At 34.4% G+C, this 25,132-nt stretch overlaps 1 pseudogene; it reads right to left on the bottom strand.

The window, feature by feature from the left end:
* Positions 1-291: 291 nt before the first annotated feature.
* Positions 292-25,132, bottom strand: part of LOC148948327 (general transcription and DNA repair factor IIH helicase/translocase subunit XPB pseudogene) — a 28,281-nt pseudogene continuing 3,440 nt past the window's right edge.

Genomic DNA, 25,132 nt, shown 5'->3' with positions numbered 1-25,132 from the left:
CTACCACTGCAACCCGAATTACAATCAGGAAAAAGCCTACGGCTTTTTCTTCTGTGAAATAGTAAGAGACGAACCTCAAACAATCAAGTAGCTAACTAAGTCCAATGTATGCAATGGTTTGTTATTGTAATGATCTTCTTTTAATGTAATTTCATAAGAAAAATGATTCTATTTAAAAATAATTTGTTTTATAACTACAAAAGTTTTTAAGCCCATTAACTTGCTTTAAAATGAGCCATTAAACAACTCTCTACGATGTTCCAGTGCCAAGCTATCTGTGGAATTACTAACCTATACTATAATTAAGTGGCGTATAAAATTTAGTATAGGCAAGAGGTCGTTCTTTATTATAAAAATTCTTCCTAACCTTTGTGCCTCCTGACGTCTAGAGCCACCATGGGCGGATATCTGGATAAGGACATTTGCATCCGGCAAGTCGAAAGAAGTGTCATCAATTTTACTGACGAATATTGTATTTACTGATGGGTTGTTCTTAAACACTTGAAGAACTTCGAGTCGTTCAGCCTGTGAAGTAGAACCACAGAGGAAGGGCTTTCTAAGAGTAGTGGCGTAGTATTTGAGTGCATACACGTTGTCTGAGAAAACAATAATTTTGTCTTGCCTCCTCTCGTGGTATTTAATCAGAAATTCACAAGTCCGGAACTTGTTTGGGTTCATCACATACAGTAGCAATTGCTTAGCAGACTTGGCTGATAGATATTCCTTGTAGAATTCCGGTGCCATGTCACACCACACTTCGGCACATTGAACTTTAGCTATGTAGCCCTTCTCTTGAAGTTCAAGCCAATTGGCCTCATACATTTTGGGACCAATCAGAAAATTCAGATCAGCAATTTTGTCATCTTCACGCACTACAGTAGCCGTCAATCCAAGTGTACAGTGAGCCTGGACGATTGTTAAAACACGACGAAAAATTTTGGCTGGACTTGTGTGAACTTCATCAAGAACCATACTGCCCCAGTCTTGGTACTGAATCCACTTCTGTTTATGGTCTCCTTAATATGCTCTTTTTTGGCCATACGCTATCAGAGGTTATGTGGTATTCAAAATACTTGCGTTCGTTGGTTTTTACTGATCATAGGACGTAAATCGGCAGATTATATTTTCAGTGGCAGTGCTCCACATCTTAAACTGGGCATTACACTGCTCCACCGAAACAGTTTAATTGCACAACACCAGGGCCTTCTTCCGAACTGTACATACGGCTGTAACTCCGACTAGACTCTTTCCAGCGCCGCACGGTAAGACAATAAGACCCGAACGAGCACGACCGTTGCCAAATATTGTCCTCAGAGCCTTTTCTTGATATGGACGGAGGACTGCACCTGGCTTTAAATCAATGGGGATATCCGGATTCCGTGTATCTTTTTTAAAGTCATACTCGGCCAAAAGAGGATATTTCAACGTGATGCATCTCATCTGCAAGGATTTCAAATGATTTTGATCTATTTCGAACGATATGATTTCTTTGGATAAATACTCGTCGTCATCGTCATCTTTATCAATTTTGGCGTAGAAATTCGAAATATCTTCAGGAATATCTGCAGTACTGACCAACGGAGGGGCGTCCGACCCAGTTCCAGTGCCGGTAATGACAGCATCATTACTTGGTCCAGCCGCGGCAGCCTTTGATCCAAAAGTCACGGCTGCCACCCTTCCCTGACTACTTCTAAGTACCTCATCTGCTGAGCCATGAGGTGCATGGGTTTAATTTTATGCGGTGTCTTTCAAAAGATTCTTACTGACGTCAACATGATGAGACTCCACAAAATAACGATTCTGCTTAAGCGGTAATTTGACCTTGACGTAGGATAGTGTACAGAGGGTAATAAACTCCTCAATTCCTTTAGGCACTGTTGTCTTACTCAGCCTTTTCAAATATTCAATAATGTCTTTAGTCTCCAGTCCGACGCTAACGGCTGCGTACAGCGCATATACTGTCAACTTGTACTCGTGGATATACTTCGGTCGCGAAACAGGTTCAATAATGGCAACCAAAAAGTCATGGGCGTGTTTGTACACTGGAGAGACAGACTCGAGGAAAATGTGACCATATGGCAACACCCATAAAGGACACGCTTCATGATCTGGCTTGAGTGTCATCTCATTTCTATAATCTTTAGCACCGAATGTATCCTCTTGTGCAGAAAAATCTATGCGTTCAAGATCTTGCTTTGCAGCTCCCGGGAGACCCTCAGAAACATCAACATCTTGAAGGGATTGTTCAAATTCTGCTTCAATATCTCGTCCTTGTCATTTCTGTCTACTATCTGTGTCTTTTTCACATGATTCTGCATCCAGGTCGGTAGCTTACTAATTTTTTATATTAATAATTGACTGAGGTTTCACGTGTCCTTCTCTTTATCCTTAAGCTTATAACATTTTAAGGTATTTTTCCAGCTTGTATTGAAATATTCAAACTATTGCTCGGATACCATGGATATTTTTGCAGTTTACACAAGCTGCAAAGAACGCACAGGCTGATCTTTGTAAACTGAGAAAAATTTTACGAATGTTTTACCGGGATTACGAAAAATATTCAAAATTAAAGATTAAAATTATCTCTAAAAGAATAGATTTTGTTGAAAAGTCAGCTAGAGATGCTTTCGCAGAACTTCATAGTAATATCCAAAAGAAATGTTGCTTGTTTAGTGAAAAGCTTCCAAGGTATGGACCAGCAACTGTGGAACAGTTTACAGATGTAATGGGAAATCTTATACATCACTGTGAATATATGGAGGCATAATTGTTCTTTACTTAGTTTCAGCTTAAATTCGATGATCGAGCCTTTATGTACTACATCCAACGACTATGACGTCATTGATCAATATTGTATATGCAAAATTAAGTTTTTCGTGAAAAATAATTATTAAAAAAAATTAAGTGCAGAAGGCGCTAGATCTAGAGATTCCCTTTAAAATGAGCCATTGAACAACTCTCTACGATGTTCCAGTGCCAAGCTATCTCTGGAAACAAAAGAAAGAAAAAAATATCCCGTTTGTGCAGAATAACGTGGTTAAAGTCAATTTTCTTGATTTTCAAGCCAATATATTTTCTTTGTTATTCAAGCCAAAGGGTGGTAAGTTTCCTTTATAGGGGTTTCGGACAAGGCGGTTCTAATGGTGTACTTTTTGTTTTGATCTGACTATTTTTCTAGGAGTTAGGGTTTTTTATATTTCTTAACATTGGACGGGATCGTCTCTTACTAGGTTGCTAGCTACCGCTGCAACCCGGACTAGCTACCGCTGCAACCCGGACTAGCTACCGCTGCAACCCGGATAAACTGAAAAATAAAATATATATTAAAAAATGTAATTTTTTGGTCTGAAAATACATAGTCAATCCCACATTGGGTAGTTAGAACCTAACCAAAAATAAAACTAATTTTAACATTTTAAGGTATTTTTCCAGCTTTTATTGAAATATTCTAACTATTGCTCGGATACCATGGATATTTTTGCAGTTTACACAAGCTGCAAAGAACGCACAGGCTGATCTTTGTAAACTGAGAAAAATTTTACGAATGTTTTACCGGGATTACGAAAAATATTCAAAATTAAAGATTAAAATTATCTCTGAAAGAATAGATTTTGTTGAAAAGTCAGCTAGAGATGCTTTCGCAAAACTTCGTAGTAATATCCAAAAGAAATGTTGCATGTTTAGTGAAAAGCTTCCAAGGTATGGACCGGCAACTGTGGAACAGTTTACAGATGTAATGGGAAATCTTATACATCACTGTGAATATATGGAGGCATAATTGTCCTTTACTTAGTTTCAGCTTAAATTCGATGATCGAGCCTTTATGTACTACATCCAACGACTATGACGTCATTGATCAATATTGTATATACAAAATTAAGTTTTTCGTGAAAAATAATTAATAAAAAAAATTAGGTACAAAAGGCGCTAGATCTAGAGATTTCCTTTAAAATGAGCCATTGAACAACTCTCTACGATGTTCCAGTGCCAAGCTATCTCTGGAAACAAAAGAAAGAAAAAAATATCTCGTTTGTGCAGAATAACGTAGTTAAAGTCAATTTTCTTGATTTTCAAGCCAATATATTTTCTTTGTTATTCAAGCCAAAGGGTGGTAAGTTTTCTTTCTAGGGGTTTTGGACAAGGCGGTTCTAATGGTGTACTTTTTTTTTTGATCTGACTATTTTTCTAGGAGTTAGGGGTTTTTATATTTCTTAACATTGGACGTGATCGTCTCTTACTAGATTGCTAGCTACCGCTGCAACCCGGATAAAACAGGAAAAAGCCTACGGCTTTTTTTCTTTTAAATAGTAAGAGACGAAACTCAAACATTCAAGTAGCTAACTAAGTCCAATGTATGGAATGGTTTGTTATTTCAGTGATCGTCTTTTAATGTAAAAATATAAATACTTTAATCTTAACTATAGTGAAGTTGCGTATGGAAGTTAGTATAGGGAAGAGTTTGATCCTTATTATATTTAAACTGAGCTATTATACAGCTCTCTATGATTTTCCAGTGCCCAGCTAGCTGAGGAGAAAGAAAAAACTTTCAGTTAACATGGGCTAGGTGTCGTTCTTTATTGTATACTGCTGCAACCCGAATTCACATATATATATTTATTTATGAGAGGCAGCCTGGCCGAGTGGTCCAAGACACTGGTGTTAGCCACCAGTCTCTTCGGAGGCGTGGTTTCAAATCTTACCGCTGGTATACGATTATGTTTGAAAGACTGCAGTGTGAAAAGACATCAAAAATGCAGTTTTTGGTTGAAAAATTTATTCTCTTTTAGAAATAATTTATTTTAGCTACTATAGATTTTTAACCCAATTAATTTCCTTTAAAATGAGCTATTGAACAACCCTCTACGATGTTCCAGTGCCAAGCTATCTGTGGAAAAGAAAAAAAGAAAAGAGAAAAAATATCCCGTTTGGGGAGAATAACGTGGTTAAAGTCAATTTTCTTGATTTTCAAGCCAATATATTTCCCTTGCTGTTCAAGCCAAGGGACAGAAAGTTTCCTATACAGGGGTTTCGGACAAGGCAGTTCTAATGGTGTACTTTTTGTTTTGATCTGACTCCTTTGTTAGGAACTATGGGTTTCTATATTTCTTAACATTGGACGTGATCGTCTCTTACTGGTTGCTAGCTACCGCTGCAACCCGGATAATATCCAAAAGAAATGTTGCATGTTTAGTGAAAAGCTTCCAAGGTATGGACCGGCAACTGTGGAACAGTTTACAGATGTAATGGGAAATCTTATACAATAAAATTTAGTATAGGCAAGAGGTCGTTCTTTATTATATATGTAATTAATAGGTTGCTAGATACCGCTGCAACCTAGATATTCTTAATTCTGCTACTATGGGCTAAGGTTCGTTCTTTACTGTAAAAACTGATCATCTCTTACTAGGTTGCTAGCTACTGCTGCAACCCAAATTATGAGAGGCAGCCTGGCCGAGTGGTCCAAGGCACTGGTGTTAGCCACCAGTCTCTTCGGAGGCGTGGGTTCAATTCTTACCGCTGGTATAAGATTATGTTTGAAAGACTGCAGTGTGAAAAGACATCAAAAATGCAGTTTTTGGTGGAAAAATTTATTCTCTTTTAGAAATAATTTATTTAAGTTACTATAGATTTTTAACCCAATTAATTTCCTTTAAAATGAGCTATTGAACAACCCTCTACGATGTTCCAGTGCCAAGCTATCTGTGGAAAAGAAAGAAAAAAAAAAAAAATATCCTGTTTAGGCAGAATGTTGTAGTAGCTGCCACTTTTCTTGATTTTCAAGCCAATATATTTCCCTCGCTGTTCAAGCCAAGGGACAGAAAGTTTCCTATACAGGGGTTTCGTACAAGGTGGTTCTAATGGTGTACTTTTTGTTTTGATCTGACTCCTTTGTTAGGAACTATGGGTTTTTATATTTCTTAACATTGGACGTGATTGTCTCTTACTAGGTTGCTAGCTACCACTGCAACCCGGATATACCGATGCAACCCGGATTACTAAGTTGCTAGCTACTGCTGCAACCCGGATGAAATCTTTTCTTTGTCTGATGTGAAATTACAAACAAGAAAAACTCTATGGCTTTTTCTTAATTGGAATAGTAAGAGACGACCTGGCTACAAACTATGACTATGACATCATTGATCAATCTTTAACATGAAATGTTCTTTACTGTAATGGTTTGTTCTTTTCTAGCTTTCAGCAATCTCTAAAGCCATGATATTGATGGAAATTACATAATCCCTATTTATGTTTCAGTTAACATGGGCTAGGTGTCACTCTTTATTGTAAAACTTATATGTAACTTTTTTTTTATAAGTCTTCGATAGTCTAATGGTAAGTATGCCCACTTGTTACCTGGGAGAAGGGGGTTCGATTCCCCGTCGGAGAGAACTTTTAATATGTTGAATTAAAAGCACTATCTTTTCAATTTAAAATTTAAAAAAGAAACTTGTTTATTTACATTCTAGCTAAAATAATGAAGATAATATGAATGAACCACAGTGTTCAGTTTCTTTGGACTTGAGTTCGTTTTTTAACTTTAAATACAAACAGGAAAAAGCATACGGCTTTTTCTTCTTTTAAATAGTAAGAGACGAAACTCAAACAATCAAGTAGCTAACTCAGTCCAATGTATGGAATGGTTTGTTATTTCAGTGATCGTCTTTTAATATAAAAAAAATATAAATACTGTAATCTTAACTATAGTGAAGTTGCGTATGCAAGTTAGTATAGGGAAGAGTTTGATCTTTATTATATTGCTCTTCTAATGATCGTCCTTTAATATAATATTGGAAACTACATAATCCCTATTTATGTTTTAGTTAACATGGGCAAGGTGTCGTTCTTTATTGTATTCTTAACATTGGACGTGATCGTCTCTTACTAGGTTGCTAGCTACCGCTGCAACCCGGATATGGACTAAGGTTCGTTCTTTCATGTAAAACTAGCAAAACATTTTTTAAGTCTGATGAAGATTTAACTAATGTGTCAAAAGTAAGGTTGCAAGTCGACGATTTTGTTTTGGCCTTATTATAATTGGTATGGTGAAATAATAATACGCATATGGCTCTTAAATCATACTTCTTTATGGTTCAATATGGTCTAGTGGCTAGGATAGTTAACTTTCACTTAACAGGCTCGGGTTCGATTCCCGGGGTGGGAAAATTTTTAACTCTATAATCTTCGAACATTTGAACCTTTTATAATTTATAATGATGTATAATATAAATACTGTAATCTTAACTATATTAACTATAGTGAAGTTGTGTATGCAAGTTAGTATAGGGAAGAGTTCGATCTTTATTATAATTGCTTTAAAATGAGCCATTAAACAACTCTCTACGAAGTTCCAGTGCCAAGCTATCTGTGGATACAAAAAAAGAAAAAAAAAGAAAAAAGAAAAAAATATCCCGTTTAGGCAGAATGTTGTAGTAGCTGCCACTTTTCTTGATTTTCAAGCCAATATATTTCCCTTGCTGTTCAAGCCAAGGGACAGAAATTTTACTATGCAGGGGTTTCGGACAAGGCGGTTCTAATGGTGTACTTTTTGTTTTGATCTGACTCTTTTTTTAAGAACTATGGGTTTTTATATTTCTTAACATTGGACGTGATCGTCTCTTACTAGGTTGCTAGCTACCGCTGCAACCCGGATTTGATCTGACTCTTTTTTTAGGAGTTAGGGGGTTTTATATTTCTTAACATTGGAGGTGATCGTCTCTTACTAGGTTGCTAGCTACCGCTGCAACCCGGACTACCGGTGCAACCCGAATCCCTATTGTAAAACTAAATCCAATATAAGCAATGGTTTGTGCTTCTAATGATCATCTTTTAATTTGGTTTTTCCACCACTGCAACCCGTATTTCTACCGCTGCAACCCGTATTATGTAATTAATAGCTAGGTTGCTAGCTACCGGTAGCTAGGTTGCTAGCTACTGCTTCAACCTAGATATTCGTATTTCTGTTACTATGAGCTAAGGTTCGTTCTTCACTGTAAAATCGCTGCAAACCGGGTACGACAACTCCTTCGATACGAAGTGCCTGACTGAATAAGAAAAAACACATTGTGCCTACATCGTTCTTTACTCAGGCAGTGCTAGCGCGCGGCCTATGATAATAAACTGATTACACACAGGAAAAAGCCTATGGCTTTTTCTTCTTTGAAATAGTAAGAGACGAGTCTCAAACAATCAAGTAGCTAGCTAATTCCAATGTATGCAATTCTTTGTTATTCCAGTGATCCTCTTTTATTGTAAATCCCTTGCTGGTCAAGCCAATTGACAGAAAGTTTCCTATACAGGGGTTTCGGACAAGGCGGTTCAAATGGTGTACTTTTTATTTTGATCTGACTGCCTTTTTAGGAGCTATGGGTTTTTATATTTCTTAACACTGGACGTGATCGTCTCTTACTAGGTTGCTAGCTACTGCTGCAACCCGGATCTAGTGCCAAGCTATCTGTGGAATTGCTAACCTATACTATAATTCAGTGGCATATAAAATTTAGTATAGGCATGAGGTCGTTCTTTATTATAAATCATAGCTCTAATATAAAGCTATGACGACATTCATTATTTATCTAGTAGGGTTTCAGACAAGGTAGTTCTAATGATGTACTTTTGTTTTGATCTGACTCTATTTTTAGGAGTTTTGTTATATTTCTTAGCATGGGACTGATCGTCTCTTACTAGGTTGCTAGCTACTGCTGAAACCCAAATTCACATATATATTTATTTATGAGAGGCAGCCTGGCCGAGTGGTCCAAGACACTGGTGTTAGCCACCAGTCTCTTTTGAGGCGTGGGTTCAAATCTTACCGCTGGTATACGATTATGTTTGAAAGACTGCAGTGTGAAAAGACATCAAAAATGCAGTTTTTGGTGGAAAAATTTATTCTCTTTTAGAAATAATTTATTTTAGTTACTATAGATTTTAACCCAATTAATTTCCTTTAAAATGAGCTATTGAACAACCCTCTACGATGTTCCAGTGCCAAGCTATCTGTGGAAAAGAAAAAAAAAGAATAAAATATCCCGTTTGGGGAGAATAACGTGGTTAAAGTCAATTTTCTTGATTTTCAAGCCAATATATTTCCCTTGCTGTTCAAGCCAAGGGACAGAAAGTTTCCTATACAGGGGTTTCGGACAAGGCGGTTCTAATGGTGTACATTTTGTTTTGATCTGACTCCTTTTTTAGGAACTATGGGTTTTTATATTTCTTAACATTGGACGGGATCATCTATTACTAGGTTGCTAGCTACCGCTGCAACCCGGATCTTTACTATAAAATAGAAATTTATTCTGTTTTTTAGGTGTTTCAATTGAATTTGATAATTTTTTTGTTAATTTTCCCCTTTTTAATTTCATTCAAAAAGACATTAAATTGTTCAGGGACAACATAAAGTATATCCTTTATAGTAAAATATAAGATGATGTTATGTAGAATTTTCCACTTTTTAGATAAACAAACCGTTACCACCACAGTGTTTTGAACTCAAATTCTTCTTAGCAGAATGACAAATCAATCTCCACAGGACAGTGGTAACTGCTATTCCAAATATATCATTCAGTATGTGGTGTCTAAGATTTAATAAAAAAGTGTGAAAATTATCCCATACGATTTAGGAGCAATTAACTTTTTCTGCTCAATTATTATTTTATAGAATAAACTATATAAGAAAACATATATGTTTTGATAAAAAATGTTTAGAAAAGAACGAACTCCAGCTAATAGTAACCCATTTAAAAACAAATATAAAAAGTAACTGCCAACTGAGGAAGAATCCTAATTTGAAGCTGATTTAGGAATGGGTAACTTTATAAATTAGTTTTTGCTTTTTTTGTCCGAAATAAATTAAATATAGCGACGTATCTGATATATATAACCTGATCACAAACAGGAAAAAGCCTACGGCATTTTCTTCTTTGAAATAGTAAGAGACGAACATCAAACAATCAAGTAGCTAACTAAGTCCAATGCTTCCAATGGTTTGTTATTCCAATGATCGTATTTTATTGTAATAATTGAAAAATAATATTTATGATGAACTATATCGGTCCTTTATATTACTTTAAAATGAGCCATTAAAAAACTCTCTATGATGTACCAGTGCCAAGTTATCTGTGGAATTACTAACCTATACTATAATTAAGTGGCGTATAAAATTTAGTATAGGCAAGAGGTCGTTCTTTATTATAAAAATTAAAATTTCTTAATGTAATAAAAATAATTTATTTTAATTACAAGAAGTTTTTAACCCCCTTAATTTTCTTTAAAATGAGCCATTGAACAACTCTCTACTGTGTTCCAGTGCCAAGCTATCTGATGAATGACTAACCTATACTATAATTAAGTGGCGTATAAACTTTAGTATAGGCAAGAGGTTGTTCTTTATTTTAAATGAAAATTACGTAATCCCTATTTATGTTTCAGTTAACATGGGCTAGGTGTCGTTCTTTATTGTAATAACATGAAATTATAATTTATTTTAGTTACTAGGGGTTGAAAGTCCGTTCTTTACTGTAAAATTTATTTTAGTTACTAATGATTTTTAACCGAATTAATTTCCTTTAAAATGAGCTATTGAAAAACTCTCTACGTGTTCCAGTGCCAAGCTATCTGTGGAAAAGAAAGAAAAATAATTAAACTGGAAAACTTTTTGTTTGGCTGTCTCAATTTTGGCATGTCTATAATCTTCATCATTGTGATAACACATCTTGCTGTTTTCTTTTGCTCTCTCAATTATTACTTCGCGATACGCCTGGTCGGTTGAATACCTTTGTTTTGCTCTCTCAATTATTACTTCTAGATACACCTTGTCGGTTGAATACCTTTGCTTTTTTCTTTTCAAGTTAATATCTCTGTTGTTTGTGTAGTACTCTTTCTTCAACTTGCGTATAGCCTGCTTTGATCTAACCATTATTCTAATCAAGAATGAGAGAATTTTCAGTTTTGACTTTCCTTATATACTAATTATGACGTCACTCTATTCACGTCATAGCTCTAATATAAAACTATGATGACGTTCATTATTTATCTAGTAGGGTTTCAGACAAGGTATTTCTAATGATGTACTTTTGTTTTGATCTGACTCTATTTTTAGGAGTTTTGGGTTTTTATATTTCTTAGCATTGGACTGATCGTCTATTACTAGGTTGCTAGCTACTGCTGCAACCCAAATTCACATATATATTTATTTATGAGAGGCAGCCTGGCCGAGTGGTCCAAGGCACTGGTGTTAGCCACCAGTCTCTTCAGAGGCGTGGGTTCAATTCTTACCGCTGGTATACGATTATGTTTGAAAGACTGCAGTGTGAAAAGACATCAAAATGCAGTTTTTGGAGTGGTCCAAGGCACTCGTGTTACCCACCAGTCTCTTCGGAGGCGTGGGTTCAAATCTTACCGCTGGTATACGATTATGTTTGAAAGACTGCAGTGTGAAAAGACATCAAAAATGCAGTTTTTGGTGGAAAAATTTATTCTCTTTTAGAAATAATTAATTTTAGTTACTATAGATTTTTAACCCAATTAATTTCCTTTAAAATGAGCTATTGAACAACCCTCTACGATGTTCCAGTGCCAAGCTATCTCTTGATACAAAAAAATAAAAAAAGAAAAAAAGAAAAAAATATCCCGTTTGTGGAGAATAACGTGGTTCAAGTCAATTTTCTTGATTTTCAAGACAATATATTTCCCTTGCTGTTCAAGCCAAGGGACAGAAAGTTTCCTATACAGGGGTTTCAGACAAGGCGGTTCTAATGGTGTACTTTTTGTTTTGATCTGACTCCTTTGTTAGGAACTATGGGCTTTTATATTTCTTAACATTGGACGTGATCGTCTCTTACTAGGTTGCTAGCTACCGCTGCAACCCGGATCGTTCTTTATTTTAAACATAAAACATCCATATACCTGTCTTCTCTCTTTAATTCATACAGTAATGTCCTAGCTGTCTGCTACCTTAGATTAACATTATAAAGGAGTACTGTCTGCTTGGAGATATTATAGCTACATCGGCCACCTGTCTGCTCGGAACTTTTATAGCTACATTGGCTACCTTTCTGCTCTCTTTCATTGACACAGTAAGGGAGTACTGACCGCTTCCTCTAATTAACATTATAAAGGAGTACTGTCCGCTTGTAAGCAATGTAGCTATATGGGGGGACTGTCCGCTTGAAAGCATTGTAGCTATATAGGGTGACTGTCCGCTACTTATCATTATAGCTATATGGGGGGACTGTCCGCTTGTAAGCATTGTAGCTATATGGGTGGAATGCCCGCTGTTAACTGTTATAGCTATATGCTGGGACACCCCGCTCTTAACTGTTATTCAGCCATCTCTACAGCCATGCTACTGATGGAAATTACATAATCCCTATTTATGTTTCAGTTAATATGGGCAAGGTGTCGTTCTTTATTGTAAATTCCAATGATCGTCTTTTAATGTAACATGTCATTTACTATGGGAGAGAGATCGTTCTTTACTGTAATTTAACAAATAAATTGTTTGTTAAAACCCCCCAAAAATTACTGCATTTTACATAATAATGGATAATTTTATAAAAAAAACCAAATTGACAAATACCATTTATGATGAACTATATCGGTCCTTTATGTACTTCTGAAAGAGCGGATTTTGTTGAAAAGTCGGCTAGAAATGCTTTCACAAAACTTTCCAGTAATATCCAAAAGAAATGTTGCACGTTTAATGAAAAGCTTCCAAGGTATGAACCGGCAACTGTGGAACAGTTTACAGATGTAATGTGAAATATTAGAATCACTGTGAATATATAGAGGCATAATTGTCCTTTACTTAGTTTCAGCTTTATTCGATGATCGAGCCTTTATGTACTAACTACATCCAACGATTATGGCGTCATTGATCAATATTGTAAATAAAAAATTATGTTTTTTGTAAAAAATTTAATATATTTAAAAAAAAAATTAAGTACAAATGGTACCATATCTAGAGATTTCCTTTAAAATGAGCCATTAAACAACTCTCTGCGATGTTCCAATGCCAAGCTATGTGTGGAAAAGAAAGAAGAAGAAAGAAAAAAAGATAACGTTTAGGCAGGAAGCTGTAGTATCTGCCACTTTTCTTGATTTTCAAGCCAAATGACAGAAAGTTTCCTATACAGAGGTTTCAGAGATGGCGGCTCTAATGGTGTACTTTTTGTTTTGATCTGACTCTTTTTTAGTAATTATGGGTTTTTATGTTTCTTAACATTGGACGTGATCGTCTCTTACTAGGTTGCTAGCTACCACTGCAACCCGAATTACTCCAATGATCGACTTTTAATGTAATCTTTATTATAATTCTTTGCTATAACAACCAAGATGACGTCAGTTACAACTTGGGTTTCGTTTTATGCTATATCATTACAAACAGGAAAAAACCTACGGCTTTTTCTTCTTTGAAATTGTAAGAGATGATCCTCAGGTAATCAAGTAGCTAACTAAGTCTAATGTATGCAGTGGTATGTTATTCCAATGATCGTCTTTGAATGTAAAGTTTGTCATGTAGAAGTTTTGGACAAGGCAGTTCTAATAGTATACTTTTTGTTTTGATCTGAATCTTTTTTCAGGAGTTATGGGTTACTTTAGTATTTACTATAGGGCGTGATCGTCTCTTACTAGGTTGCTAGCTACCGCTGCAGCCCGGATGATTACAAACAGGAAAAAGCCTACGGCTTTTTCTTCTTTGAAATAGTAAGAGACTAGCCTCAAATAATCAAGTAGCAAACTAAATCCAATGTATGTAATTGGTTTTTATTCCAATGATCGTCTTTTAATGGAAAATTTTAATACATTGACCTTAAATATAACTGTACTAGACAATACTATACGTAAGTGGCCTATAAAAATTTAGTATAGGCAAGAGGTCGTTCGTTACTGTACGCTGGTATACGATTATGTTTGAAAGACTGCAGTGTGAAAAGACATCAAAAAACAGTTTTTGGTGGAAAAATTTATTCTCTTTTAGAAATAATTTATTTTAGTTACTATAGATTTTTAACCCAATTAAATTCCTTTAAAATGAGCTATTGAACAACCCTCCACGATGTTCCAGTGCCAAGCTATCTCTGGATTCAAAAAAAGAAAAAAAATATCCCGTTTAGGCAGAATGTTGTAGTAGCTGCCACTTTTCTTGATTTTCAAGCCAATATATTTCCCTTGCTGTTCAAGCCAAGGGACATAAATTTTACTATGCAGAAGTTTCGGACAAGGCGGTTCTAATGGTGTACTTTTTGTTTTGATCTGACTCTTTTTTTAAGAACTATGGGTTTTTATATTTCTTAACATTGGACGTGATCGTCTCTTACTAGGTTGCTAGCTACCGCTGCAACCCGGATACTGCTGCAACCCAAATTCACATATATATTTATTTATGAGAGGCAGCCTGGCCGAGTGGTCCAAGGCACTTGTGTTAGCCACCAGTCTCTTCAGAGGCGTGGGTTCAATTCTTACCGCTGGTATACGATTATGTTTGAAAGACTGCAGTGTGAAAAGACATCAAAATGCAGTTTTTGGTGGAAAAATTTATTCTCTTTTAGAAATAATTTATTTTAGTTACTATAGATTTTTAACCCAATTAATTTCATTTAAAATGAGCTATTTAACAACCCTCCACGATTTTCCAGTGCCAATCTATCTCTGTATAAAAAAAAAGAAAAAAAAAAAAAAAAAAAAAGAAAAAAATATCCCGTTTAGGCAGAATGTTGTAGTAGCTGCCACTTTTCTTGATTTTCAAGCCAATATATTTCCCTTGCTGTTCAAGCCAAGGGACAGAAATTTTACTATGCAGGGGTTTCGGACAAGGCGGTTCTAATGGTGTACTTTTTGTTTTGATCTGACTCTTTTTTTAAGAACTATGGGTTTTTATATTTCTTAACATTGGACGTGATCGTCTCTTACTAGGTTGCTAGCTACCGCTGCAACCCGGATTTCATTACAAAATATTTTTAACTCCGTTAATTTGCTTTAAAATTAGCCATTGAACAACTCTCTACCATGTTCCAATGCCAAGCTATCTGTGGAATTACTAACCTATACTATAATTAAGCGGTGTATAAAATTTAGTATAGGCAAAAGGTTGTTCTTTATTATAACATATAAAATTTCTTAATTTAATAAAAATTATTGTTTTAATTACAAAAAGTTTTTAACCCTATTAATTTCCTTCAAAATGAGCCATTGAACAACTCTCTACAATGTTCCAGTGCCATGGTATCTGTTGAATTACTAACCTATACTATAATTAAGTGGCGTATAAAATTTAGTATAGGTAATAGGTCGTTCTTTATTATAATCATTTTCTTAAATCCTGGATCGCAAGACATCTTAGTAGCAATCCTTACGCGTGCTCGAGCTTTATTGCGTTTGGTGGCATTTTTATCTCTTTTAAACTTTATTGATATTTCAGGATGTTAGCTTTTTTTTCGTGTAGTAAAGTTTTTTATTAGTAGAAATTTTGATAGCTCTATTTTGATATTGTTTTTGGTTATTCTTTCTTTTTTTCCACTCGCGTGATACCATATTTTTTCAAGGTTTAAAATTATTAAGTACACAAAATCCCGTGTCGAGTATCTAAAACCTAGCATAAAACAAAACTAATTTTAAAATTTTAAGGTATTTATCTTGTTTGAATTACAAAATTAGTATTATTGGTTAGACACCATAAATATTTTTGCAGTTTACATAATAAGTTTAGCGATTCTGGACTTAAAACTAAAATAATTGCAATGATGAGACAATAATATGGAGATATGTACTTTACGGGTTAAAAACCAAAAAAAGTTTGGTTCCAGGATACACTAATAAATTTGAACTGAGATGAAAAAAATTTTTTCTTCCAGGAGACAAAAAGCAAAACTAATTTTAGAATTTTCATGTATTTTTGTTGTTTAAATTAAAAATTACTATTACTGATTAGGCATCATAAATATTTTTGCAGTTTACATAATAATTTTAGCGATTAAGCCAAAAAAGAAAATTTTGGTTCCAGGAGTTTCGGTTACTATTGAGACAACTAGCTATTATTACTATAGAGTTCATTACCATGGACTGTTTTATTGCTTCAAAATTCAAATATCTTTGAAAAGACTGCAGTATGAAATTACATCAAAAATGCAATTTTTTTGACAAAATTGATTCTACTTTAAAAAGTATTTTATTTTTAAATACAAAAGTGACTAGATGTTGCAATTTCCTTTAAAATGAGCTATTATACAGCTCTCTATGATTTTCCAGTGCCCAGCTAGCTGAGCAGGAAAAAAAGCGGAAAGAAAAAATATCCCGTTTGTGGAGAGTAACGTGGTAAAAGTCAATTTTCTTGATTTTCAAGCCAATATATTTTCTTTGTTATTCAAGCCAAAGGGCGGTAAGTTTCCTTTATAGAGGATTCGGACAAGGCGGTTCTAATGGTGTACTTTTTGTTTTGATCTGACTCTTTTTTTAGGAGTTGGGGGTTTTATATTTCTTAACATTGGAGGTGATCGTCTCTTACTAGGTTACTAGCTACCGCTGCAACCCGGATGATTCTTTGAGGTTAGTCTCTTATTATAATTATAACATGACGTCTTCAGAAACAACAATATAATTTCGTGTTTTTCTATTCACGTCATTGCTCTAATATAAAACTATGACGACATTCATTATTTATCTAGTAGGGTTTCAGACAAGGTAATTCTAATGATGTACTTTTGTTTTGATTTGACTGTATTTTTAGGAGTTTTGTTATACTTCTTATCATTGGAATGATCGTCTCTTACTAGATTGCTAGCTACTGCTGCAACCCAGATTCACATATATAGTTATTTATGAGAGGCAGCCTGGCCGAGTGGTCCAAGGCACTGGTGTTAGCCACCAGTCTCTTCGGATGCGTGGGTTCAAATCTTACCGCTGGTATACGATTATGTTTGAAAGACTGCAGTGTGAAAAGACATCAAAAATGCAGTTTTTAGTGGAAAAATTTATTCTCTTTTAGAAATAATTTATTTTAGTTACAAAAGGTTTTTAACCCAATTATTTCCTTTAAAATGAGCTATTGAACAACCCTCTACGATGTTCCAGTGCCAAGCTATCTGTGGAAAAGAAAAAAAGAAAGAAAAAAATATCCCGTTTAGGCAGAATGTTGTAGTAGCTGCCACTTTTCTTTATTTTCAAGCCAATATATTTCCCTTGCTGTTCAAGCCAAGGGACATAAAGTTTCCTATACAGGGGTTTCGGACAAGGCGGTTCTAATGGTGTACTTTTTGTTTTGATCTGACTCCTTTGTTAGGAACTATGGGTTTGTATATTTCTTAACATTGGACGTGATCGTCTCTTACTAGGTTGCTAGCTACCGCTGCAACCCGGATAAAAGTTTTAGTTACTATGTGCCTTGGTTTGTTCTTTACTAGGTTTCAGCTATATCCGATGAAATTTATGCTATAAGATATCATAAAACAATTAATAGCTTTCTACACGTAACTCATATGGTCCAGTGGCTTAGGATAGTTGGCTTTCAACCAATTAGCTTGGGTTCGAATCCCGGTGTGGGAATTATTTTTAAAACAAAATCCAGTGAAATTAATTAGCTAATTTGACAAAACATAGGTAACTAAGGGCAAGAGTTCGTTCTTTAAAATAAGCTTTTGATCTAACTTTTTTTAGGAGTTATGGGTTTTTATATTTCTTAACATTGGACGTGATCGTCTCTTACTAGGTTGATAGCTACCGCTGCAACCTGGACTAGGTTGCTAGCTACCACTGCAACCCGAATTACAAACAGTAAGACAAACAGTAACAGTACGAATTACAAATAGTAAGAGACGAACCTCAAACAATCAAGTAGCTAACTAAGTCCAATGTATGCAATAGTTTGTTATTGTAATGATCTTCTTTTAATGTAATTTCTTAAGAAAAATTATTCTATTTAAAAATAATTTGTTTTATAACTACAAAAAGTTTTTAACCCCATTAATTTGCTTTACAATGAGCCATTAAACAACTCTCTACGATGTTCCAGTGCCAAGCTATCTGTGGAATTACTAACTTATACGATAATTAAGTGGCGTATAAAATTTAGTATAGGCAAGAGGTCGTTCTTTATTATAATTCATCATTATCATACCGTTCCCTGCTCTTTTGTCTAGCCTGCTCAATTCTTGCTTCTCTGTAATGTTCATCATTACCATACCGTTCCTTGATCTTTTGTTTGGCTGTCTCAATTTTTGCATGTCTATAATCTTCATCATTGTGATAACGTTCCCTGCTCTTTTGTCTAGCCTGCTCAATTGTTGCTTCTCTGTAAAGTTTATCATTGTGATAACGCTCCTTGATCTGTTGTTTAGCCTGCTCAATTCTTGCTTCTCTGTAATGTTCATCATTACCATACCGTTCCTTGATCTTTTGTTTGGCTGTCTCAATTTTTGCATGTCTATAATCTTCATCATTGTGATAACACATCTTGCTGTTTTCTGTTGCTCTCTCAATTATTACTTCTCGATACGCCTGGTCGGTTGAATACCTTTGTTTTGCTCTCTCAATTATTACTTCTCGATACACCTGGTCGGTTGAATACCTTTGCTTTTTTCTTTTCAAGTTACTGTCTCTGTTGTTTGTGTAGTACTCTTTCTTCAACTTGCGTATAGCCTGCTTTGATCTAACCATTATTCTAATCAAGAATGAAAGAATTTTCAGTTTTGACTTTCCTTATATACTAATTATGACGTCACTCTATTCACGTCATAGCTCTAATATAAAACTATGATGACGTTCATTATTTATCTAGTAGGGTTTCAGACAAGGTATTTCTAATGATGTACTTTTGTTTTGATCTGACTCTATTTTTAGGAGTTTTGGGTTTTTATATTTCTTAGCATTGGACTGATCGTCTATTACTAGGTTGCTAGCTACTGCTGCAACCCAAATTCACATATATATTTATTTATGAGAGGCAGCCTGGCCGAGTGGTCCAAGGCACTGGTGTTAGCCACCAGTCTCTTCAGAGGCGTGGGTTCAATTCTTACCGCTGGTATACGATTATGTTTGAAAGACTGCAGTGTGAAAAGACATCAAAATGCAGTTTTTGGTGGAAAAATTTATTCTCTTTTAGAAATAATTTATTTTAGTTACTATAGATTTTTAACCCAATTAATTTCCTTTAAAATGAGCTATTGAACAACCCTCTACGATGTTCCAGTGCCAAGCTATCTCTGGATACAAAAAAAGAAAAAAAAAGAAAAAAAGAAAAAAATATCCCGTTTAGGCAGAATGTTGTAGTAGCTGCCACTTTTCTTGATTTTCAAGCCAATATATTTACCTTGCTGTTCAAGCCAAGGGACAGAAATTTTACTATGCAAGGGTTTCGGACAAGGCGGTTCTAATGGTGTACTTTTTGTTTTGATCTGACTCTTTTTTTAAGAACTATGGGTTTTTATATTTCTTAACATTGGACGTGATCGTCTCTTACTAGGTTGCTAGCTACCGCTGCAACCTGGATATAAACTGAAAAATAAAATATATATTAAAAAATGTAATTTTTTGGTCTGAAAATACATAGTCAATCCCACATTGGGTAGTTAGAACCTAACCAAAAATAGAACTAATTTTAACATTTTAAGGTATTTTTCCAGCTTGTATTGAAATATTCAAACTATTGCTCGGATACCATGGATATTTTTGCAGTTTACACAAGCTGCAAAGAACGCACAGGCTGATCTTTGTAAACTGAGAAAAATTTTACGAATGTTTTACCGGGATTACGAAAAATATTCAAAATTAAAGATTAAAATTATCTCTGAAAGAATAGATTTTGTTGAAAAGTCAGCTAGAGATGCTTTCGCAAAACTTCATAGTAATATCCAAAAGAAATGCTTCCAAGGTATGGACCGGCAACTGTGGAACAGTTTATAGATGTAATGGGAAATCTTATACATCACTGTGAATATATGGAGGCATGATTGTCCTTTACTTAGTTTCAGCTTAAATTCGATGATCGAGCCTTTATGTACTACATCCAACGACTATGAAGTCATTGATCAATATTATATATACAAAATTAAGTTTTTCGTGAAAAATAATTAATAAAAAAAATTAAGTGCAAAAGGCGCTAGATCTAGAGATTTACTTTAAAATGAGCCATTGAACAGCTCTCTACGATGTTCCAGTGCCAAGCTATCTCTGGAAACAAAAGAAAGAAAAAAATATCCCGTTTGTGCAGAATAACGTGGTTAAAGTCAATTTTCTTGATTTTCAAGCCAATATATTTTCTTTGTTATTCATGCCAAATGGTGGTAAGTTTCCTGTATAAGGGTTTCCGACTAGGCGGTTCTATTGGTGTACTTTTTGTTTTGATCTGACTATGTTTTTAGGAGTTAGGGGTTTCTATATTTCTTAACATTGGACGTGATCGTCTCTTACTAGGTTGCTAGCTACCGCTGCAACCCGGATACTTTATTATGAAATAAATTACAAACAGGAAAAAGCCTACGGCTTTTTCTTCTTTGGAATAGTAAGAGACGATCCTCAAATAATCAGGCAGCTAACTAGGATTATAATTTGTTCTTTAACATAACTTTAACATAAACTTTATTAATCGGATATTTTAATATATCCTATATGGAGATTTCATTTAAAATGAGCCATTGAACAACTCTCTACGATGTTCCAGTGCCAAGCTATCTCTGGAAACAAAAGAAAGAAAAAAATATCCCGTTTGTGCAGAATAACGTGGTTAATGTCAATTTTCTTGATTTTCAAGCCAATATATTTTCTTTGTTATTCAAGCCAAAGGGTGGTAAGTTTCTTTTATAGGGGTTTCGGACAAGGCGGTTCTAATGGTGTATTTTTTGTTTTGATCTGACTATTTTTCTAGGAGTTAGGGGTTTTTATATTTCTTAACATTGGACGTGATCGTCTCTTACTAGGTTGCTAGCTACCGCTGCAACCCGGATCTTAACATTGGACGTGATCGTCTCTTACTAGGTTGCTAGCTACCGCTGCAACCCGGATTGCTAGCTACCGCTGCACCCCGGATTAAAATTTAAAAAAGAAACTTGTTTATTTACATTCTAGCTAAAATAATGAAGATAATATGAATGAACCACAGTGTTCAATTTCTTTGAACTTGAGTTCGTTTTTTAACTATAAATACAAACAGGAAAAAGCCTACGGCTTTTTCTTCTTTAAATAGTAAGAGACGAAACTCAAACAATCAAGTAGCTAACTAAGTCCAATGTATGGAATGGTTTGTTATTTCAGTGATCGTCTTTTAATGTAAAAATGTAAATACTGTAATCTTAACTATAGTGAAGTTGCGTATGCAAGTTAGTATAGGGAAGAGTTTGATCTTTATTATAATTTTTTGTTATTTTTTCTTTTTTTCCTTTCAAGCGAGACCATATTTTTTCAAGGTTTAAAATTATTAAGTACACAATACCCCGTGTCGAGTATCTAAAACCTAGCATAAAAAAAACTAATTTTTAAATTTTCAGGTATTTATCTTGTTTGAATTACAAAATTAGTATTATTGGTTAGACACCATAAATATTTTTGCAGTTTACATAATAAGTTTAGCAATTCTGGACTGAAAACTAAAATAATTGCAATTATAAGACAATAATATGGAGATAAGTACTTTACGGGTTACATACCAAAAAAAGTTTGGTTCCAGGATACAATAATAACTTTGAACTGAGATTAAAAAAAATTTTTCTCCCAGGAGACAAAAAGTAAAACTAATTATAAAATTTTCATGTGTTTTTGTTGTTTATGGCACATGATATTCGTTGTTTATGGACGTCATGGCACAATGATATTATTTCATGACGTCTTCAGAAACCACAACATAATATCGTGTTTTTCTATTCACGTCATAGCTCTAATATAAAGCTATGACGACATTCATTATTTATCTAGTAGGGTTTCAGACAAGGTAATTCTAATGATGTACTTTTGTTTTGATCTGACTCTATTTTTAGGAGTTTTGTTATATTTATTAGCATTGGACTGATCGTCTCTTACTAGGTTGCTAGCTACTGCTGCAACCCAAATTCACATATATATTATTTATGAGAGGCAGCCTGGCTGAGTGGTCCAAGGCACTGGTGTTAGCCACCAGTCTCTTCGGAGGCGTGGGTTCAAATCTTACCGCTGGTATACGATTATGTTTGAAATACTGCAGTATGAAAAGACATCAAAAATGCAGTTTTTGGTGGAAAAATTTATTCACTTTTAGAAATAATTTATTTTAGTTACAAAAGGTTTTTAACCCAATTAATTTCCTTTAAAATGAGCCATTGAACAACTCTCTACGATGTTCCAGTGCCAAGCTATCTCTGGATACAAAAGAAAAAAAGAAAAAAAAATATCCCGTTTAGGCAGAATGTTGTAGTAGCTGCCACTTTTTTTGATTTTCAAGCCAATATATTCCCCTTGCTGTTCAAGCCAAGGGACAGAAAGTTTCCTATACAGGGGTTTCGGACAAGGCGGTTCTAATGGTGTACTTTTTGTTTTGATCTGACTCCTCTGTTAGGAACTATGGGTTTTCATATTTCTTAACATTGGACGTGATCGTCTCTAACTAGGTTCCTAGCTACCGCTGCAACCCGGATATTTGTGTAGTACTGTTTTTTTCAAATTGCGTATAGCTTGCTTCGATCTAACCATTATTCTAATCAAGAATGAGAGAATTTACATCTTTGTCGTTCTTAAGTAGTAATAATTATGACGTCACGGCGTAATGATTTTATTGACGTCATGGCGCAATGATATTATTTCATGACGTCATCAGAAACAACAATAGATATAAATTCGTGTTTTTCTATTCACGTCATAGCTCTAATATAAAGCTATGACGACATTCATTATTTATCTAGTAGGGTTTCAGACAAGGTAGTTCTAATGATGTACTTTTGTTTTGATCTTACTCTATTTTTAGGAGTTTTGGGTTTTTATATTTCTTAGCATGGGACTGATCGTCTCTTATTAGGTTGCTAGCTACTGCTGCAACCCAAATTATAAGAGGCAGCCTGGCCGAGTGGTCCAAGACACTGGTGTTAGCCACCAGTCTCTTCGGAGGCGTGGGTTCAAATCTTACCGCTGGTATACGATTATGTTTGAAAGACTGCAGTGTGAAAAGACATCAAAAATGCAGTTTTTGGTGGAAAAATTTATTCTCTTTTAGAAATAATTTATTTTAGTTACTATAGATTTTTAACCCAATTAATTTTCTTTAAAATGAGCTATTGAACAACCCTCTACGATGTTCCAGTGCCAAGCTATGTGTGGAAAAGAAAAAAGAAAAAAGAAAAAAATATCCCGTTTGTGGAGAATAACGTGGTAAAAGTCTATTTTCTTGATTTTCAAGCCAATATATTTTCTTTGTTATTCAAGCCAAAGGGCGGTAAGTTTCCTTTATAGAGAATTCGGACAAGGCGGTTCTAATGGTGTACTTTTTGTTTTGATCTGACTCTTTTTTTAGGAGTTGGGGGGTTTTATATTTCTTAACATTGGAGGTGATCGTCTCTTACTAGGTTGCTAGCTACCGCTGCAACCCGGATACAAACCAAAAAAAGTTTGGTTCCAGAATACAATAATAAATTTGAACTGAGATGAAAAAAAGTTTTCTTCCAGGAGACAAAAAGCAAAACTAATTTTAGAATTTTCATGTATTTTTGTTGTTTAAATTAAAAAATTACTATTACTGATTAGGCATCATAAATATTTTTGCAGTTTACATAATAATTTTAGCGATTAAGCCAAAAAAGAAAATTTTGGTTCCAGGAGTTTTGGTTACTATTGAGACAAGTAGCTATTATTACTATAGAGTTCATTACCATGAACTGTTTTATTGCTTCAAAATTCAAATATCTTTGAAAAGACTGCAGTATGAAAATACATCAAAAATGCAATTTTTTTGACAAAATTGATTCTAATTTAAAAAGTATTTTATTTTTAATTACAAAAGTGACTAGATGTTGCAATTTCCTTTAAAATGAGCTATTATACAGCTCTCTATGATTTTCCAGTGCCCAGCTAGCTGAGGAGAAAAATCAAGCGGAAAGAAAAAAATATCCCGTTTGTGGAGAATAACGTGGTAAAAGTCTATTTTCTTGATTTTCAAGCCAATATATATTCTTTGTTATTCAAGCGGATGCGGATTCAGGATTCGGACAAGGCGGTTCTAATGGTGTACTTTTTGTTTTGATCTGACTCTTTTTTTAGGAGTTGGGGGTTTTTATATTTCTTAACATTAGAGGCGATCGTCTCTTATTAGGTTGCTAGCTACCGCTACAACCCGGATATTATACCATTTATAATGTACTATATAGGTCCTTTATGTACGTTGCTAGCTACCGCTGCAACCCGGATAATAAACTGATTACAAACAGGAAAAAGCCTACGGCTTTTTTTTCATTGAAATAGCAAGAGATGAACCTCAAACAATCAAGTAGCTAACTAATTAAATTGTATGCAGTGTTGGTTATTTCAATGTTCGTTAATAAAATTTAGTATAGGCAAGAGGTCGTTCTTTATTATAAACTTTATTATGTTGAATTAAAATCGTTTAATTTAAAATTTAAATATGTTAGAGGTCGATCTTTACTATATTTTTCCACTCGCGTGAGACCATATTTTTTCAACGTTTAAAATATTAAGTACACAATACCCCGTGTCGAGTATCTAAAACCTAGCATAAAAAAAACTAATTTTTAAATTTTCAGGTATTTATCTTGTTTGAATTACAAAATTAGTATTGTTGGTTAGACACCATAAATATTTTTGCAGTTTACATAATAAGTTTAGCGATTCTGGACTGAAAACTAAAATAATTGCAATTATAAGACAATAATATAGAGATACCTACTTTACGGGTTACAAACCAAAAAAAGTTTAGTTCCAGGATACAATAATAACTTTGAACTGAGATGAAAAAAAATTTTCTTCCAGGAGACAAAAAGTAAAACTAATTATAAAATTTTCATGTATTTTTGTTGTTTAAATTAAAAACTTACTATTACTGATTAGGCATCATAGATATTTTTGAAGTTTAAATAATAATTTTAGCGATTAAGACAAAAAAGAAAATTCTGTTTCCAGGAGTTTCGGTTACTATTGAGACAAGTAGCTATTATTACTAAAGAGTTCATTACCA

The sequence above is a fragment of the Artemia sp. Qi Xiang Cuo genome, chromosome 9 (genome assembly GCF_049724085.1).
Source record: "Artemia sp. Qi Xiang Cuo chromosome 9, ASM4972408v1, whole genome shotgun sequence".
Taxonomy (NCBI): domain Eukaryota; kingdom Metazoa; phylum Arthropoda; class Branchiopoda; order Anostraca; family Artemiidae; genus Artemia; species Artemia sp. Qi Xiang Cuo.
This window is presented reverse-complemented; position numbering and strand designations above follow the sequence as displayed.